The 7,419-nt window shown below is 47.5% G+C and overlaps 1 protein-coding gene across 1 annotated transcript in view; it reads left to right on the plus strand.

The window, feature by feature from the left end:
• PHB2 (prohibitin 2) overlaps positions 1 to 4,017 on the plus strand; it is a 241,086-nt gene extending 237,069 nt beyond the window's left edge. The window contains exon 9 of the mRNA XM_083885083.1: positions 4,008 to 4,017. The gene's annotated coding sequence lies outside the window, so the exon portion shown is untranslated. The remainder of the gene's footprint in view (positions 1 to 4,007) is intronic.
• Positions 4,018 to 7,419: the final 3,402 nt, after the last annotated feature.

Raw genomic sequence — 7,419 nt, forward strand, 5'->3', positions numbered from 1 at the left:
TATTGGAGAAAAGGACATGATGGACAGGGGAACTGTCTGCAACTTGCTCTGCTTCTCATCAGGAGCTGTTCCCTCCTGCCATATGGCTATGTGCCTTGCCTGCTGGGGAAAAAGGAGTGTCCAGGTATGTGATATGGGGGAGAAACAGTGGCAAGCTTGCAAGATGTGCTGTGACTAGCTAAGACTACTGCTGCTGAGCTTAGCTCTTTGGGAACTATAGCACAAGGAGGACGATGAAGTAACCCTGGGAGATAAGCTGTCTGCAGTACAGTGAGAGGAAGCAAGGCAGCTGGTGAGTTCTCCCTGCTGATGTTGTAAACACATCTAAAAAAGTACTTCCCCTGAACGTGATGTTTACCTGAAACTTGGGAGCCTTGCCCAAAGGGATCTGCTCCAGATGCTGTGAAAACTCTGGGACACAACAAAGGCGCAAGCGCTGCTGAAATCTGAAAAGCCACCCAGAGTGATGCAGCCCAAGCCTGTTAACTCTGAAAACCTCTCAGCGTGTTCTAGTCCATAATGAATTCCAGAGGGGTTCACGGTGCACAGACTTGATGCATCTCTGATGTTACACACTGTTAAAACACTTGTAGCAGACCGTCCTTCCACACTTTGCGGTGCTTACCCATGGGGCGCCTGGCAGACTCTGTTATCCCTAGAACCCAAACAGCAGACTACTTGTCCAGCACTGCATTTTATCCTGGCTGGATTTGCCTCCTTCCCCTTCAGCTGCCCACAGCCCCAAGCCCCTCTCCCTTAGCCTCTTTCTCATCCCCGTCAGGCAGCAGCTGCACGTATGAATTAGCTTCCCCTCCAATGTGCACTTCAAACCTGAAAAAACCCTCCAACTTCAATTCATCAGGAAGATCACATTAAACCCATCTAACCTTGCTGTCTGACAGAGTAACTGCTCTAGCAGACTGGGGGGGTGCAGTAGATGTGATACGTCTTGACTCCAAAGCTTTTGATAGAGTGGAAGGCACAAACAGTGGGAAAAAAAACACAGCTGGAATTGCCAAAAGATGTACAGAATTGCCAAAAAGTATATACAGCTGGTGTGGGGAGATTGCACTGTCAGGGTGGAAAGGCACTTTTCAACGGGGCTGTGGAAATCGGTAGATTCATTTTCATCACTGAGAGCTGTGTGGTAGAAAAAGCTTTTTAACTATTGAGCAATAAAACGCTGGACTAGATTGGCCAGGCAGCCTTGTCACTGTAGGCTGTTGAGAACAGGTTCAACAAATATCTGTCAGGAATGAGTTGTGCTTACTTAATCTTGTCGTCGGGTCAGGAGGCTGAATTACATGATTGCCCGAGGCCTCGTCCCAATTTCATTTCCCCCAATTAAATTAAATAAACCTCAGAAATCATTGTCAGAAGCAAGCTGTAGCGAGCTGTACTTACTGCATCCCCCCACCCTCAGTCAAGTGTTAGATCACCACTAATCCCATCCAGGTGTAGACCAGGTTCAAGACCTACCACTCTTTCCCCAAAATGAAAACCAGAACAATGAAACCCTTTGAGTCCTGCTGCATAGGCATGTGGCACATTTAGTTCAGACTGGCTTTTGTGTATTTCTCCAGAGAACCGAGCCTTTTCTGAGATGCTGGGTTTTAAACTTCCTGTCTGAGAGAGCTTATGGGAGCAGGCATTGTATGGTAGAAACACCAACAAGTCACCAGCACAATATTTTGGACTGATCTCTTACCCTAGAAGGAAAAACTCTTTGGGGGATGGAGCAGAAAAAAAAAAAAAAAGGTGGGCTTGTGGGCCTGTGTTCAGCACATCTTTTCTTATAATGCTGTGCTTGTCGTGCTAACCTGCTCTGCCTGCCAAGGAAGCACAGCAAATTGCAGGGAGAGGTAAATCTGGGCAGCCTTAGAAAGAGCCAAACTCAGATGAGAAAGGGGCTGCCCAACTAAATCATGGCTGAGCTCCTTCCCTTCTGTAATGGCTCATTTTGCTGTGCACATCCTTGTGTTTAAAATGGATTTTTAGAGAGACGTTCATCCATTCCAGCCTTTTGCTAAGCTGAGGAAGGCTCCATGTCTGCTCACATGGAGAGCAGGGGTAGGCACAGGGACAGACTCTGTTATTCCAGCTCCCCCCCACCGCTGCCAGCCCCGAGCCCACTTCTGAATATGAGTGACAAATTGTATGTAGCATCCTAAATAAGATTAACGTAATGATCTCTTTAAGGCTGTTGTCTTTGTGATCACGTCACATCGGGGCTTCATAATCATCTCGTGAATGATGAATGCACCCAGATCTGTCTCTTCTTCTGTCATTTCTAGCCAGTGAATCTCTGTGTGTAAAAGACATTCCTGTTAGCAGGAGTGAAGAAGAAGGACCTCGCACTTCTCTGCTTCAGACTGTGAGTAATTCTCCTAAATGCATTTAATCAGCAAACTTCCTTTTCATGCTGCTTTTTGCTGAGCTAGAGCCATTACTGCAAGGAGAATTATTCCCAAGGCCAGTGACATTCCTCCATGGTGGCAGTTCCCTTTTGACTCCACACATCATCTGCCTCTCCCCGGCATTTTACCCACCTAAAATTCTCCTACTAATTCCTTTCACTTCAGCTTATCTAGCTGCCTTCCAGCCCTTACTGCATCAAGTGCCCTACTGAAATCCAGCTAGATTAGATTTACCAATTTCTTTTTTCACGCAGGTAAGGGAAAAGAGGTAAAGAAAAGGATCAAGTTGAGGGCACATAGTGCTTTTGTTGATAAACCCATTTTGTATTTGATTCCATTTTCCACTTACTGCTGTAGCTTTAATTCTGTTTTCCTTCTGTAATTTGTTCTTAACCTTATACTCTGTTGAGACTAGACTAATGGGTTTGCAGCTGCCCAGAGTACTTTGTTTTCTCTCCTCCTGAAATATAGCTCCTTTTTCCCAGCCCTGACATGCTTACTCTGAAGTTGATGGATATGCTGCAAATCTTTGCTCCCAAAACCGCTGCTTCCTCAGACAGCTTTGAAAAAAATACCCCACAAATATCAAGGTAAGGTGGTGAGCTCCAGCCTTGCTTCTACAGAGCTTCTCGATGTTTGCTTTTGCCTTAATTCATCAACTTACTGTTCTACACCCTTTCTTTTATCCTCTTCTCCCACCTTTTCCAGCATTATCCTTCTTATTGAGAAATGACACGTGGCAGCTGTAAAGACCCAGAGGTGTTTTAGCAGCCCTGTGGTGAGCACTGAAGGAGCTGGGTGTGAGGAGTGCATCAGGCAAGCACTTACCTCTCTGCTCTCCTGGTGAGCTGAAAGCCACAGTTTAGGCTATCACAGAGGCATGTTTCTCAAAAAGAGGGGCTGAGAAGTGACTGTTTAACTTCTGAAAGGGAACAGAGATCCCCTAAAACTCATCACAGATTCTCTGACTGCAAAAAAACACGCAGACACCTAAACCAAGAATTTAAAAGAGTTACTAAAGTCTCTCTGCTTCTGAAGGGGTGAAGGTTTTGTGTAGGGAGGGAACTCTTATATGCTGCAATATAGTTTTAAGTGACATTTCAGTGATTGTTGCTGTTCAGAAAAACACGGGCGTCACAGCTTAAGGAGTCACCCCCAAACCAACCAGATCTTGCTGTTAGGAGATTCATCTGTAGTATAAAATGGGACAAGTTGTGCTACAGAGGGTGGCGAGCCAGCTGGAGAAGAGACATTCGTGCAGAAAGGCTTTACAGATGCTAATGCTGCTGTCAGCACAGATGCATTTCCACGGGGCCGAACAAGCATACTGCCCTTCTGGCTCCCAGCGTTGTGAAGACACTGAACATTGGCTCGTGGCAGATCAGCAGCACAAAAACACTCACCCACACAAAAAGTCAGGTAGGAAGGGATTTCTAGAAGTCTCTAGGCCAATTCCCTGCCTACAGCAGGGTAACTCCAAAGCTAGACCAGCTTTCTTAGGGCCCTGCTCACACAGCTTCTGAACATCTCCGAGGATGGAGATATCCCAGTCTTTTTAGGCACCTCTTCCCCTACTGAACTGCTCTCAAGGGGAAGAAATTTTTTCTTACACATGTTTAGAATCTCTTTGTTTCAGCATTTGTCCCTTGTTTCCTGACCCTTGTTTGCTGCCTTCTCAGAGTCTGGCCTCCTCTTCTCTACAGCTTTCCTTTAGGTAGGAGCCGACAGCAACTAGACACCCCCTCAGTCTTCTCTGTTTAACAAACCAGCTCCCCCAGCCTTCTCCTTGTGCACTGTGTGCTCCAGCTCTCCACTGTGGGGGCCTTTTGCTGGCCATGCTGCAGTTTGTCAACATCCATCTTGTACTGAGGAGCCAGTCCTGGGTGTAATCTTCCAGTAGGGCCTCACACCGCTCAGGTGGATGGGAATAATCATTTCCCTTGATCTGCTGACTACACCTTTGCTAATGCAGCCTAGGCTACAGGGAACCTTCACTGCTTGAAGGGCTCACTGCTGAGTCATGTTTAAAACACTTCTTGATAACTTTCGTGGGGTTCTAATAAAATACAGGGGTTATTGCCACAGAGAGCTTATCACCCTACAGGAGCAGGCTTTGCTTGTGCATGTGTGGTGTGCTTTGGCTGTGCCCACTCAAGAGAGACCCTTCTGATGTAACTGTGATTTTTGCCCTGTGCTGAAGGTCCTCAGCCACTCTTGCTGTCCTGACACATCCAGTGAGTGATACCTTTTCCTCCTTCGAAAAGATGGGATTTGTATTCATGGCACATCGGCCAGAAGTTTCAGTAACTAACTGCCCTTACTACACTACAGTGGCCAAATGAACTCAGCCTGCAGCCAAGGCTGATCCAATCACAGGTTGTTACATTCCTGCCCAACAGGGACCCACCTCCAAGTGCCCAGTCCCAGAGAAACCTACTTCTTTCAGTGAAAAAGGATTGGATTGTTGCTGCATATGCTTCAAATTCCAGAGTGTATCCCAGGTGTGTGATTTCTGCTCCCTGCCCTTAAGAGAGAGAGATGCCACTATAATGAAATGATTCAGGCAACCAAGCATGTGCAGGATAACACGCATCTATAACTCTCCATTACTGTGTATTTCTAAAAGCTTAAACAACACTAAGCAGAAAAGTTATCAGGCAGGGGAAAATTCAATCTATTTCCATACAGCAGGAAAAAAAAAAACAACAACCAACCAAAAAAACGGACCAAGAATGACGTGCTGAAATGCTCTCTGCTGTGTGCTGCCAGGGGATTTAATCAGCCGATTGCCAAAGAGATGTCAGTTCCCTGAAAAGAGCGAGGACAACACGCCTTGCTGAGAAATGTACTCTCAAGATTAAAATGCCAGCTGCAGGATAAACCAAATATTGTCCTACAAGCAGCTAAAAAATTTGGGTGAGAATGAACAGCCGCCATCCTTAAAATGTGTGTCACTACATCATCACACTTTCCAAGTCTATCTGTCCATCTCTGCCTACTGGTCAGTACCCTCAACAAATTCAGGTACTACTTGAGCCAGCTTAATGAACACGTCAGGCCAGGTTTATCAGCCCTAGAAGCCAGCCGAGCAGGATCCTATGACACAAAATACCACCTATATTACTGGCACAGCCACTGTGAGCAGTGCAGTTTACACACAGACTGCAAACAAAAGATGTTCAAGCACAGAGAGTCCAGTGGCACCATTGGAGGATGGTCTGTAATCATAACTGAGGGGCCAGGGGTGGGTGCTTTGCGTTGGGGTGGTGAAGAAAGAGAGAAATGGAGAAATCAGGAGAGTAGATAAAGAAGGAAAGTGCTGAGGTGGGAACGTGACAGTCAGATGTGATTGTGGAGGAGGCAGCAAGGATGGGAGATGGATCAGGCAGCCAGCGTGGAGGTGTGTGTTTGCCACCCTCCTGGGCCGAAGCTGCACAGCAGAAGTTGTTCCAAAGGTTGTGAGAGAGCAACTGTCGTGGTAACCGGCTGGCTTTCTCCACACATTTTCTTTTCTGAGCTTGTCAGGAGCTGGTGCCCTCAGCAGGAGGTGGGAATCTGGCTGTGTTATTCACATGATTCTGTTCCCAGGAGGGAGGCCCCACTAACCTCCACCTACCACCTGCTCCAGGGCTCTATTACCTCCTGCAGTCACTTTGCATTGCTGCTGGCATATTTCCTTGCTGCAGAGTTGTGAACCTCTCTGTCACCCCCTCCCCAGCTCCCAGCCTGGGCTGGCGGTGCCACTGGGTGAACCCCATGGCTGGTACAGCCTGGCCACCCCTCCTCACACAGCTCCAAGCAAGCTGGATAGATGGAGACTCTATCAAAGCTGGCCTTTCTAAAGAAATTAGCTGATCTGGAGACTGGGCTGGACCTGGGGGTCTCCACTACACACATCATGTTACTTGCTGCTGTGGGGCCAGCTCTCAGCCAAGCCTGTCTCTGTGCACGAGCACAGCGTAAGGCAGGCACCTCTTCACCCCACACTGCTCCTCCTGCCCCCAGAACCACTGGTTTTACACAGGCTTTTATTCACCACACTCCTTAGCTGAGCCCAGCTGGTCAGTGTTATGAAATCCTAGAAGCCCTAAACACACACACATGTGGGACACGGGCACGTCTCACCAGGGAGAAACCCGCAGTGGCAACCAGGATGTTCTTCCCTGGCGTGGAAAGGAGCAAGGGCTGCCAGGATAAAGTAAAGGGAGGCAAGAGAGCTGGGAAAGAAGGTAAAGAGATCAGCTGTACTCTCCAGAGACACACACACCCGTGTTTCTCTGACTTTGCCTCCTCCGAAGGAAAGGAGATAAGACAAATCAAGTGTCTGTGGCAGATGTTAGTCACGCTGCCTCACGTGCTGCTGAAGGGTGCTCGGCAGTGCGGGCTGGGAGAGGGAGCAGAAAACTCCAGGCACCCTAAGAAAAATTAACCACTTTGTCCCAATCCTCGAGTGACAATTTCCCTTGCAGGTATAGGGCATTCTGACAAGCGCTCCCAGTCATCAAGTCCAGGCCAGCCCTCTTCGAGGAGACTCAGTCCTGTTTCTTCCTAGGCAGCATGCAGGGAGGAAGGAGGCTATAAAGGATTCCCTGGCAAAGAAGAGAGAAGTAAAAGAGATGTCAGTGCCAGGCTGGAGTTCTTCTTCCAAGGCATAAGACTGAATACATTTGCTGCGTTGCAGAACGAGGAGAGAAATGTCACCTTCAGAGGTGATCTGACAATCATAAAAATAAATTACATAGAGGGAAAAAAAAAAAAAAACACAACAAGATGAGCATTTGTGAATATTCATGAGCAAGTCAAAACCCCCAAATTAACAAGGAAATTAATTTCCAAACTGATTAGGCTGCCAACTCCTTTTATTTAAATAAATCAACAATTGCCTTCATGTGACTCCTGCTGAAGAACTCAGATCTAATCCTGACTCCTCCCAGGAGCAAGTTTGGTGCCGCCTGCGAGGACCAGTACCCGGGCACGTTCTGGGCACAGGCAGGAGCTGTGG

Source organism: Zosterops lateralis, assembly GCF_965231275.1.
Source record: "Zosterops lateralis genome assembly, chromosome: 2".
NCBI classification, from domain to species: Eukaryota; Metazoa; Chordata; class Aves; order Passeriformes; family Zosteropidae; genus Zosterops; species Zosterops lateralis.